Source organism: Perca fluviatilis, chromosome 13 (genome assembly GCF_010015445.1).
Source record: "Perca fluviatilis chromosome 13, GENO_Pfluv_1.0, whole genome shotgun sequence".
NCBI classification, from domain to species: Eukaryota; Metazoa; Chordata; class Actinopteri; order Perciformes; family Percidae; genus Perca; species Perca fluviatilis.
The window spans coordinates 4399675-4411939 of NC_053124.1; the positions used below are offsets into that span (position 1 = coordinate 4399675).

Below are 12265 nucleotides of genomic sequence, written 5' to 3' on the forward strand. Positions count from 1 at the left end.
TGTTAAAATGAAATAGAAAAACATTTATAAATTAAAATAAAAAATAATTTTAAAATATACTTATATACTTTAATTGTATATTAAATAAATAAATAAATTTGAGAGATTTTTAAGAAGAAAAACTCAAAATTCTCTGATCCTATCCTTCCAAATGTGTTCCTGGTCACTTAAACGAACACGCCGACTTAATGGGACTTTGTCTTATTCACCGTATCCTCCAGAGTTAGAGAAGTCCATAAATACCCTTCTCATCTCAGTGTGTGTTGTAACTCTGTCTGACACCCACTGCTAGCCTAGCTTAGCACATGTTGTACAAATCACAACATGTAAATAGGGAAAATGTTGGCGTTATTTTGTCACTTATTAGGAGCATAGATGAAGCCAGATACCTCCAGGATCTGTGCTAACTAGGCATGGGTCGTCAGACAGAGATACGACACGCACAGAGATGAGAAGCGTATGTATGGACTTATCCAACTCTGGGTGATACGTGATTAAATCCCAATAGGAACCGTATTTTCCGGACTATAAGTCGCACTTTTTTCCTACTTTGGCTGGTCCTGTGACTTGTGCGACTTGTATATCAAAATATATATAATTTAACATGTTTTTAAATGTTAATTCATACTGAACACATTACCATCTACAGCCGCAAGAGGGTGCTCTATGCTTGTGACAACTAGAATGCTGCTCCTAAAGACAACTGAGAAAGAGAAAAGAGATAAACTGCAGGTAGTAAAATATGCAGCCGAAAACGGTAATCGAGCAGCAGAAAGAAAGTTTGAAACCAGGGAGAAACTTGTGAGGGACTGGCGAAAAGGTGACTCTTAAGCAATGAAGAAATCAAAGAAAGCTAATCGGCTAATCGCGGGCTGAAAGCAAGATGGCCAGAGCTGGAGGAACGAGTCACACATGGGTGCTTGAACAACGTGCTGCTGGGAGAGGCTTGTCAACGGTGCAGTTAGCTTGCTACGTCGCCACGCCCTGGTAGTGTTCTGTGTGCTATTGTATAGTTTAATAACTTTTTTCCTCTTCATGACGCATTTTTTGACTGATGCGACTTATACTCCGGAGCGACTTATAGTCCGGAAAATACGGTAGGCATGTTTCTTTAAGGCCCTAGGAAATAAATATTTATCACACATTTCTGATATTGACCAGACAACTAATCAGATAGTCAGGAAAATAATCGGAGTAATCAAAAACAATAATACCAAAATGAAATTGTCGTTCGTTACAGCTATAAAAGAAAAAACACTGCTTTTGGCTTCCTTGCTAATTCCTGAGTAAGGCGACAGGGCAGCAATTTGGATGAAATTTCAAATATTCTATAGAGTTTAAGAACATTTTCACTTAAAACTCTAAAATGTAAATGTTTTACAAACCATATCAAATGCACAGTGAAATGTGAGTCATCTTGCGCAGCCCACAATGGTTAAGAAAAACATTAAAACATACAAAACATTAGCGTTACTTTTGCATTATATTAATGAGAACAAAGGCATATTGTGTAGTTTGGGCCTATTGGCTGAACACCTGCAGTAGTGCAGTAACTTTTTGAGGCATTATTTAGACAAAAGGAGATAACTTTGAACTAGCCTTTTATAATGCTTTACCCTGCAGCCTTTTTTTCAGATGAGTTTCTACATCATTAATTCATTCTTGAGGGTCTGCAACCTAGGGGATAGTTACCACTTTCTAGACCAAGTTAAATCTTTAGAGTGAATTCAAAAGTGTTGGTCAGTGCTTTGGGATAGCTGAGGTGCAGTGCATAGATCACTCCACAGATTACCAGGAAGGCATCGCCAAGTCTGGGAAGGCTGACCACGGCATCACTTTCAATGACGACAGTGATTCTCACAGGGTGGTAGTGAACTGGACTTGCGTCATGGTCACCGATGAAAGTAATGAGGCCCACTGCAACACCATCAAGCTCTGGCTCATCAGACTCATCCTGAATGAATGAAAAAAGAGATACTAATCACAAAATAACACATGGAACAGAACAGATGACATAATTTGTCTTTCCTTAACCAAGTCCCATTGAAATCCAATACCACTTTTACAAAAGAGATCTGGGTCTCATTGTAAGAGTTGAAAAACATAAGATCCATGTTCTGCACACATGAATCAGCCAAAATACCAGAGAATCTAAGTGCTGACTGAAACCAAGGACATTTACAAGAAAATGTTTTACTGAACATTGAATAAAATGTTAGTATTTACGGGTTAGATAATACACAGCAGAATCTGTTAGTGACTTAAGGAGACTCACTGTGCAGGTTCTTAAACATCCAGAGACGTCCTCGCGCAGATACACAGGAAGGACGTGGAGAACAGTAGGCGCTTGGTGTGTATGTCATGGATTTCCTATTCAGATAAAAACAGAATTGCATATACTGAAGAGTTTACATAAAGCTGATTTTAAACAGTCCAAACAGAACATATGTCCACAAATAACCTGTTAACATCTTTAATGCAATCAGACAAATGGCAAACAAAGTGGACTAATTGCAAAAGTCAAAAAGCTCATTTCAATCATTGAACCTGTTCAATGTTCTACTGGTTCAACCTATGAAATGTGTAAAAATCTATTTACCTGTTCATCGTGGATTTTTAAAATTTCAGCCAGAGCATCTGCTGTCTTCCCAGTTTTTGATGCCTTCCGTCTGAATAAGGTCATCAGTCGAGGAAGATAGCGGTCAAGCTCAGCATAGCACGTGTTGGGCAGGTTCTGATTTTTAATCCGCTGGAACTCTGCATACAACTACATAGAAATAACAGCCAGAGGAGAATACAGCAACAACACTTATTAAAAAAAACAGTTCAATTTGAAGAATCTTGCACACATTCATAAAGCAAAAATATCAGCCAAATGAGTAAGAATCACAATTTTCACTTTAAAAGAGAGAGCTGATCCATATTACCTCAGACTCTATTTTGAGAGCAGGCCAGAGGTCCATGAGGTCGTTCACTGGTGGGCAGGACATCACTATGGTCTGTCGGCCAGGGTTCTAAATTAGCACCGTTTACCAGCCAAATGCTGGTGAAATATGCAAGTGGCTGGTAGATTTGCTTCACTCACCAGCCAAAAACCCAATGGTAATCTATTGAATGGCTGGTAATATTTGAAAATTCATTAACCATTTGGCTGATAGACGAAAATGTTAATTTTGAAGCCTGCTGTCGGCGTAGGGGAAATGTGGTCTCCATCATCTTTCTAATGAGGGGCAGTTTCTTCTCAGTCTTCTTCAACAATTTTTGCAAGCAAATACAAAGTTAAGTAAAATATGATTAGTAGTATTCGTGAACAGAACACATTCATTAATTGTTGACTTAAATACAGCAAAACACTTTATTTTGATCAAACAGGCAAGTAGAAAAAACAATGATGTGTGTATGTGGGAGTGCGTATGATTTGGGGTTACCACACTAAAACCTTGTCTGAGAAAAAAAAAACAATTCAAGTTATTGGTATTTAGAGGGCGGGGGAGGGGTGATAGAAGAATTCACATTCATTGGATTACCTGGTATCGTTATCACATCTCCAGTTATCTTCCTTAACTTCTTGAAACTGGAACAGCAAGATGCAAAGGCATAAACTGATCTGAAACTGAACAATTAAAAGCATTCAAAGAGTGTCAAATTATAAATACTTCCATTTATAAATGTTCCCTGTTAATGATCTTTTCATTTAATCCCCATAAGTGTCAAGTTACTAAAGCCATCAAGCAAAATTAACATTACTGTAAAGAAAAGCAGCCACACTTGAACCTTAGTGCATGGTTAATCAACAATAATACCATTTCTACAAACCAAAGCTTTACTGTTAAGGGTTTTTACTTTATTCATCTTTGTCGTGAAAAGCAGCTTGCCTCCAGCAGGGTCGTTTGTTTTAAAACCGAGGCAACACAAGTAGGCGGGCACGGGCAGTTGACTCGTTCTGTTAACAGCAATCTCCGTGTCTCAGACAGTCTGCTCACACAGAATTTAAAACTAGCGTCCCTAGAAGCTACACAGAGAGCTGGACTTGCAGTGTAGGAACTCAGTTTGAGGCGTTTATGCTCTTTTGTGCACTATTGAAAGTTTCCAGCAACAAAAACTAACTATCGGATAATGCAGGGTGTCTGTTAGTGCTTCTACTAACAACTAATTTTCTAACACCACCTTTAAGCGGGGAATGAGCGTGTGATTACTAGATTCATCCGTCGTCAAATTCTTCAGGGAGTCGGTTAGTGGTAGCTAGGTCGCTAGTTGTGCTGCTGGAGTGCGTAACGTCAAAGTCCTTCTAAATAGTCTCTGGTAACGTTATTGGTCGCGCTAAGTGGCTAGCTAGCTCTTTAGCAGCTAACCTATATCTGACAAGTTGCCAATCCCTACAAGACTCCCGTGATAAGCCAGTGAAGGGCGGGGGCTTGGAGAAGGTCTACGCTCTCTGAGACAAACACATACAAAATTTATAAAAGAAGTAAAAGCGAATGAATATTAACATTCAAAACTTACAGTAAGTCCAGTGAGCCTGATTGCTGCTGCGTAGGTAGTTTCTGCAACCCTACTGTCTGCTGCTTCCCGCCTTGCTGCGTTGTTCAAACTATTCTTCTTCTGTATTTTTCCAAAGAGCGGTAAGGAATCAGTGTAGTGTGCAAATTAGCGCCACCTTCTGCTTCGCAGGTTGAATCAGAGATTAACTCTCCATACAAAATTATCCCTGCAGCTGCTTTAATAAAAATAAAAAGAATATATAGGCTACATTAAACTGATGAAGCAAAAAATAAATAAAATAAATACATTCTGTCCTCCACTAATGTCTAATGCATTTCAGACCATTTGCTATTGCAATTTATTTATTATGATCGATTTTACTTATTTGGTAAAGCACTTTGAGATTTTATTGTATTTTAACATGTGCTATATAAATTCAGTTTATTTTTAAATCATCCCTATTTTAAACAATAGAAATAACAGGACTTTATCATTCTTAGTATGTTATTACTCAATTCTATTACATTGTACTTAAGTTATGTTTTTAAGTTATGCTTACTTATACACAAAATAGTTCCATTTAATCAAAAAACCCAGCTACCAGATTTCCTGCCTGTTGCTTCCTGCTCGTTGTTGGATCATTGTCTAATAAAGATCTGCTTCACTACTCCAGTCTGTCTCCTGGTCAGCCGTGACAGAAGACTAGACCAATGACAACGAAAATGGATGAGGATGCCATGGAAGATTTCCTGTTCAACCAGAATGGAGACACTCTGGAGGATTTCGTTGCGGTGTTCCTCCATTACTATCAGAACGAGAGCTGGGAGGAGGACTTTTTAAAGCAGCACTTCTGGTCTGGTTTGGATGACCCACTTGCTCAGATGCTGCTGCTCAAGGACCTCAACCTGCCTTTTAGAGAATTTCTGGACCGAGCCCTTTGGGTTTGTGGTTCCTCCCTCACGGTAGCGCTTGCCGGTCCAGAGCCAGCCGATCCGATGCCAAAGTCCTCACCTCAGGCACACTTCAGTAGGGAGCCATTCGTCTGCCCAGTCGACCAGAAGCCAGAGACTGCTCACCGCGACTGCCCAGACGAGACGGCTCACCGCGACTGCCCAGCAGAGACTTGCAACCCTTCTGTTCCCGAGCTGATGTGCGGCTCTCCTTACCCTGGGCTAGCTAGTAGCTTTCCTGAGTCCCAGCTAGCTAGTAGCTTTCCTGAGTCCCAGCTAGCTAGTAGCTTTCCTGAGTCCCAGCTAGCTAGTAGCTTTCCTGAGTCCCAGCTAGCTAGCATGCCCCCTGACTCTAGGTTGGTTTGCGTTCCCCCTTACTCTAGGCTAGGTAGCAGTTCCCTTGACTCTAATGTCCCTAGTGTCCCCGAGCTCTCCAGTGTCCCCAAGTCTTCTAGTGTCCCCGAGCTCTCTAGTGTCCCTAGGTTCCCCGAGTCCTCTAGTGCCCCCGAGTCCTCTAGTGCCCCCGAGTCCTCTAGTGCCCCCGAGTCCTCTAGTGCCCCCGAGTCCTCTAGTGTCCCTAGTGCCCCAGAGTCCTCTAGGGTCCCCGAGCTCTCTAGTGTCCCTGTGCTCTCGAGTGCCCTAGAGTCCCGGCCGTGTAGCGGCTCCCCAGAGTTCCTAGAGTCCTGGCCATGTAGCGACCCCCCTGAGTCTAGGCCAGCTGGCATTTCCCCTGAGTCTAGGCCAGCTGGCATTTCCCTTGAGTCTAGGCTAGCTGGCATCCTTCCTGAACCCCAGCTAGCTAGCACACTTCCTAAGCCCTCGTCGCCGGTGCCGCCCGGCTCGAGGCCCTCGTCGCCGGTGCCGCCCGGCTCAAAGCCCTCGTCGCCAGTCCTGGACATGGTCCCGGGGAGCCTCCCCAAGAGTGTTTTGGGGAGGGGCGGTGCGCCTCCTATGGGGACCTCCACAGTCCTGCCTACATGGTTCCCTTGGCCGCTCGGGGGGTCGTCTCCGCCATGGCCTCCAGAGGAGACGGCTCCGCCGTGGCCTCCAGAGGGATCAGCCCCGCCATGGCCTCCAGAGGGATCAGCCCCGCCATGGCCTCCAGAGGGATCAGCTCCGCCATGGCCACCAGAGGGATCAGCCCTGCCATGGCCTCCAGAGAAGTCTGCTCCGCCATGGCCACCAGAGGGATCAGCTCCGCCATGGCCTCCAGAGAAGTCTGCTCCGCCATGGCCACCAGAGGGATCAGCCCTGCCATGGCCTCCAGAGGGGTCTGCCCCGCCATGGCCTCCAGCGGAGTCAGCTCCACCACGGCCGCCAGTGGGCCAGCCAGCTCCGCCATGGCCACGCCCCCAGCCGGCTCCGCTGTGGTCACGCTTCCACCCGGCTCCGCTGTGGTCACGCTTCCAGCCAGCTCCGCCCAGGTCTTGGGGAGGGCCTGGAGTCCGTCCGCCTTCGCCCTGTCCCCCTCCTGTCCCGTCTCCGGGCTGGCCCTCCCGGTGTTTTACCTTTTACGGCGCTGGTCGCGTCTTGTGGGTGGGGGGTAATGTCAGGGTATCTTGGACTTTTAGTCGGTGTTCATTGACTGTTTGTTTCCCCATTCACTGTCACCAGCACTCCACTCTCTCTCATTTTCGCCCACACTCCTCCCACTGATTCATACTCCTCGCCACTCACGCAGATCAGACGCCTCCCAGTCCCCTCAGTCCCACCACACACCTGCACCTCATCAAGCCTCATCCTCAGTCCACCACCTGTAACTAATCAGCCACCACCTACATAAGCAGCACAACCACACACACTCCTTGTCTCGTCTCGTTTCCACACGACGCTTCTTTAACCACCGTTCGCCTAGTCACCAAGTGCTTACCTGTACTTTGTATCCTGTTGTCTGCTGCTGCTCTGAAACCTGCCTACCCAGCTACCAGATTTCCTGCCTGTTGCTTCCTGCTCGTTGTTGGATCATTGTCTAATAAAGATCTGCTTCACTACTCCAGTCTGTCTCCTGGTCAGCCGTGACAGGTGGGTTATAGCGATGCGAGCCTTACCAATACAATATATATAAATTATAATACCCCAGTTTTGCTTCAATTTTAAATACATACAGTGTTTTAACGGTTAAGTGTTAAGTGTCTTAATCTTTTAGAGATATACAATTTAAGACGTTTCTGTTTACCAGAAACGGCTATGAAATATGTAGCGCTAAACACACTCCATTCAAAAAACAGTACTTTTAGCGAGCATAGAGACAACATATTTTCACATGTAAATCAGTAAATCATGTGTTTATTTCAACCAACAATAGAGTTGTGATGGTTGGAAAAGTGTAAAAAACACCAAAAACTGCTTTTCATATCTTTATTTGGTTTCTGTCGACTTTGAATGCAGTGTGTTTTACGAAGCTTAAATGACTGTTTATTTACATGGACTCTGGTGGGTTTAACAACGCAAGCCTGTTTTAACATAGAATGGTTAAGTGTCTTAATCCTTCAGAGACATACCTTTTTAAAACCTATTTAAGACCTTTATGTTTACCAGAAACGGCTATGAAGTAGCTAGCGCTAAACCTACCAGACTGCATTCAAAAAAATTGTACTTTTAGTGTGAATAGAGCCAACATATTTTCACATGTAAATCGGTAACCTATGTGTATTTCAACCAACACTAGAGTTGTGATGGTTGGAAAAGTGTAGAGAAGACCAAAAACGGCTTTTTATAGTTTTATTTTTTTTCTGTCGACTTTTTCTGTAGTGTGTTTTACGATGCTTAAAGTACTGATTGTTTACATGGAGTCTGTGGTATTTAAAAAGTGTGTGTGTGTGTGTGTGTGTGTGTGTGTGTGTGTGGTGTTTTGTGTGGTGTGTGTGTGTGGGTGTGGTGTGGGTGTGGGTGGGTGTGGTGGTGGGAGTGTGTGGGTGGGTGGTGTGTGGTGTGGTGTGTGTGTGTGTGGGGGGGGGGTGTGGTGGTGTGTGAGGAGGTGTGTGTGTGTGGGAGAGTGGGGAGAGAGGATGTGTGTAAAGGAAGTAAGGTTGGGTTGGTGAGAGGATGGTGTAGTAAGATGTAGAGGGGAGAGAGATAGAGAAGGGAGAGAGGTGAGTGGAGAGAGTTGTATATAGAGTTTAAGAAGGTGTGTGTGGAAAGAGAGAGAAGGTAGAGAGGTGTTATAAACAAAGATAAAATAAAAACCACCTTACTCTTCTCCTCTCTTCTTTTAACCATCCTCCTGTGTTTGTAAGGTGTGAGTGTACATATAATGGAATTGAAACAATCAAAACCCAGGTCTCCCACAAGAAAGGCATGTGTCATATCCAATGTGCCATCACCACTCCTGTGTGTGTGTGTGTGTGTGTGTGTGTGTGTGTGTGTGTGTGTGTGTGTGTGTGTGTGTGTGTGTGTGTGTGTGTGTGTGTGTGTGTGTGTGTGTGTGTGTGTGTGTGTGTGTGTGTGTGTGCATTTGTACGTGTGTCTGTGTCAGTTGATTGAGATTACCCAATATGATATATTTCCTGCTTTTCAGACTCATTCATTCTCCTTTAGCTGCTTCTTCATTCAAATTCTGCTTCATCTTAAAATTAACTAAAAATATTAAATCATTATATTCCACATGTTTCAAATATTCTGGGTATTATCAAAGCCGGTCTACGGAAAGCTGTTCCACTCCCTATTCAGCCCCATTGTACCGAATTTGGTTGCAGTTCCACCAGAGTTCCACTGGGGCTGATCGCGGTCCAGTGCAAAATGAATGGGACTCTATGGAGCTAGATGGCTAAATGTGTCTCTTTCACCCGATTGTCGTTGAGAAACCTCAGATTTGATTGTAGTTTTTGCAAGTTCAACATAAGTTATAGGTCGAAAGTTGAATGAACGAGTACTTATGTCCTTTTGATTTTGGCTGACGCGGAGTCGTTGTTGCCCATAACACGCTAGCATTCTGCTAATGAATGCTGATTGGTCAGTGAAGGTCTGATTACGCTCGGAGATCCCGCTTGACGGCATCCGAAGCAGAGCCTGAATGTCAGAGTAAATATTTCGGCGTAGTCTTTAAAACATCAGCAAACCTCTTTCTAGCATGTGTATTAACAGGGAGAGCCGAACCTGTTAGCTGTGTTCTCGATGCCTCGAGAGAAAAAAGGAAGCAACTCAGAGCGTGCCGTAAAGCAGTATCTCCGGCCGTATATGTGTATGATGTCATTGACATTTTAAAAGGCTTTTTAGAACAAAAAAACGACTTTAAAGAAATCTAAAATCCAGCAGTGTGTATTTTCTTTGCCTCCCCTTTCGAATGCAGCATTCAAATTACTAGACAAAGAAATTATATCCTGAGAAAAGTGGATTTTGAGGGGTATAGCTCCATAGAGTCCCATTCATTCTGCACGGACCTGTGAGCGCTACCTATATGGAACTCTGCTGGAACTGCAACCAGTTCAGAAGCCGGAAGTAACGAGGGTAATTGCACCTGACTGCAGTACGCAGATCGGGGTTGGGCCAAATGTGGGCGGAGCTAAACGTTTGACTCCGTGGGCACGCCATCTGGTGGCGGACATCAGGCAGCACATTCTCAAACGTCAATGCAACACCTTTATAATATAATATATATTATAGATATATAGATTATAATAAATAATGATATTTGAATTATAGATATATAGATTATAATAAACAATGATATGTTTAATAATAATGAATTGATAATGAATTGTAAAAAGGATAATAGAACGGGGTTGGGTTTAGGAAAAGAAGAACGGGGAAAGCAAACATGACTCCCGGGAAATGAGCCCTGGTCTCTGGGGAAAACGGCATCAAAATGGGAAAGGCTGGACGGACTAATGCCGGCTGCCGCCCCTGCGAACGGATGCTGGTTGCCGGCTGCCTGCCCGCGGGCGGACGCTGGCTGCCGGCTGCCTGCCCGCGAACGGACGCTGGTTGCCGGCTGGCTGCCGCGAGGCGGACGTCGCTGGCTGCCCGCGGACCGGACGCTGGCTGCCCGCGGACGGACGCTGGCTGCGGCTGCCTGCCCGCTAAACGGACGCTGGCTGCCGGCTGGCTGCCCGCGGAACGCTGGCGCTTGACGCCGGAGCGCTGGCCCGAATGGATGCCGGCTGCCCGCTGGCTGCCTGCCCGCGGACGGACGCTGGCTGCCTGCCCGCGGACGGACGCTGGCTGCCCGCGGACGGACGCTGGATGCCGGCTGCCTGCCCGTTAACGGACGCTGGCTGCCTGCCCGCGGACAGACACTACCTGCCCGCGGACAGACACTGCCTGCCTGCCGGCCGGTGGTCTACATAATTTCCCGGTAGATGTTTTGGTTCCACTCCGCCACTGGGTTAAGGAAAGGATAACTGGGAAAGCAAACGTAATTAGTGGGAAACGAGCCCATGTCTCTAGGGGACGCCAACAACGGACGGTTGGGTTAAGAAAAACAACAACGGGAAAAGCAAACTTCCCACGCGGGAAAAGATCTCCGGTCAGCTTGAAAGTCCTGCGTTTTAGAGAAATGGCTCTGCCAATTGCTATTTGGCAAGTGGGCGGAGTCAAACGTTTAGATCCACCCACATTGAGCCACTCCTCGATCTGCGTACTGCAGTCAGGGCTTACTCAACGAGGGAGTGGAACTTCTTCCTATATTAGAAATTCTTTGGTATTATTCACTTTTTTGCTAAATCTCAGGCTGTCACTCAATTTTCAGTTGCATAAAACACTTTTTTCAAAACACTAAACGCAACTCTTTACCTAATACACATAAATCTAACTGTTAATTATTTGCATTCCTTTTCCAAACGCAACAAAACAAATGGTACGATTGCTTTGTTTCAATATTGTATTGGTGTTTACACTGTATGTTTCAACCTGTCTCAGCAAATTATTTGTATGGAAATGTAGTTATAAGTCTGATAGACAAAAGCAGTGTAAAAAACTATTTCAAGCAGACTTCATGAAGAGGTTTCAAATAACAAATTTATTAAAATAATAATAATAGTATTTTTGTTGCTGGACAGGGCTCTTGCAGCCCGTCCACAAACTCCCAACTGTGCACTCTGGTTGTTTCTTTCATTGATATGACCTTTATGGTCACACTGGGCCTCCTTTTATAGGGCTTTAGTAATGCCATTCTGAAAATACAGAATCAAAAAATACAATTTTATGAATACAGGGGACATAAATCTGACAATACAAGAAATACTTTCTCAGTAGCTTGCATATAAATGGTGGCCTGTAAACTACAATTTAAAGAATAATGTCATAATATTATACATAAACTATTAGATAGATAGATAGATAGACCATTTATGAAGTAACACTGTTGTTAAGTTAATGTTGCACCCTCGGATACAGTAGGGGGCGCCATGCAGTTTTCGCGCTGTTTTGCAGTCGGTTGCAGGTTGCAGCCTGCCTCTAAAGAATGAACCAACAAGTGGTTCCGGATCCTGTGTCAGTATTACATGCTTTCTTTAACTGTCTATGATTACAAGCTGTACACGGCAAGACACTGGCGTAGAAGGAATCGTGTATCTTTTGCGAGAATTTCATGAGAATGCAGGTAAAACTTTAAAAGTATAAACTTCCTATTTCGAATTGTCATTACTGTCAACGTTACTGTATAGTAAGTAGCTAGCTAGCTAGTTGTGGGGTGTTAAAACTGCTGTAGCCTAGCTAGCTAGCAAGTTAACTTTAACTAACTTGCTAAAGTTATAGCGTAGCAACAATTAACTTAACATTGTTTCCGTCTGATATCATCCACAATCACCGATGTTTGATCAATGTTTATTTATAAATATTTATTGGCGTTCATATATTTCTGTACAAACTGAAAATACTCGTCACTACGACAACAG

At 44.1% G+C, this 12265-nt stretch overlaps 1 long non-coding RNA gene across 2 annotated transcripts; it reads right to left on the reverse strand.

The window, feature by feature from the left end:
• Positions 1-3087: 3087 nt before the first annotated feature.
• LOC120570808 lies at positions 3088-4745 on the reverse strand. Of its 2 annotated transcripts, none has more exons than XR_005641135.1 (3): positions 4504-4745; positions 3528-3613; positions 3088-3246 (listed from the first exon to the last, which is right to left on the reverse strand). It is a non-coding gene; the product is annotated as an uncharacterized LOC120570808 (long non-coding RNA). The 2 variants fall into 2 exon arrangements; XR_005641134.1 differs by having other exon boundaries at positions 3089-3249; positions 4504-4744.
• Positions 4746-12265: the final 7520 nt, after the last annotated feature.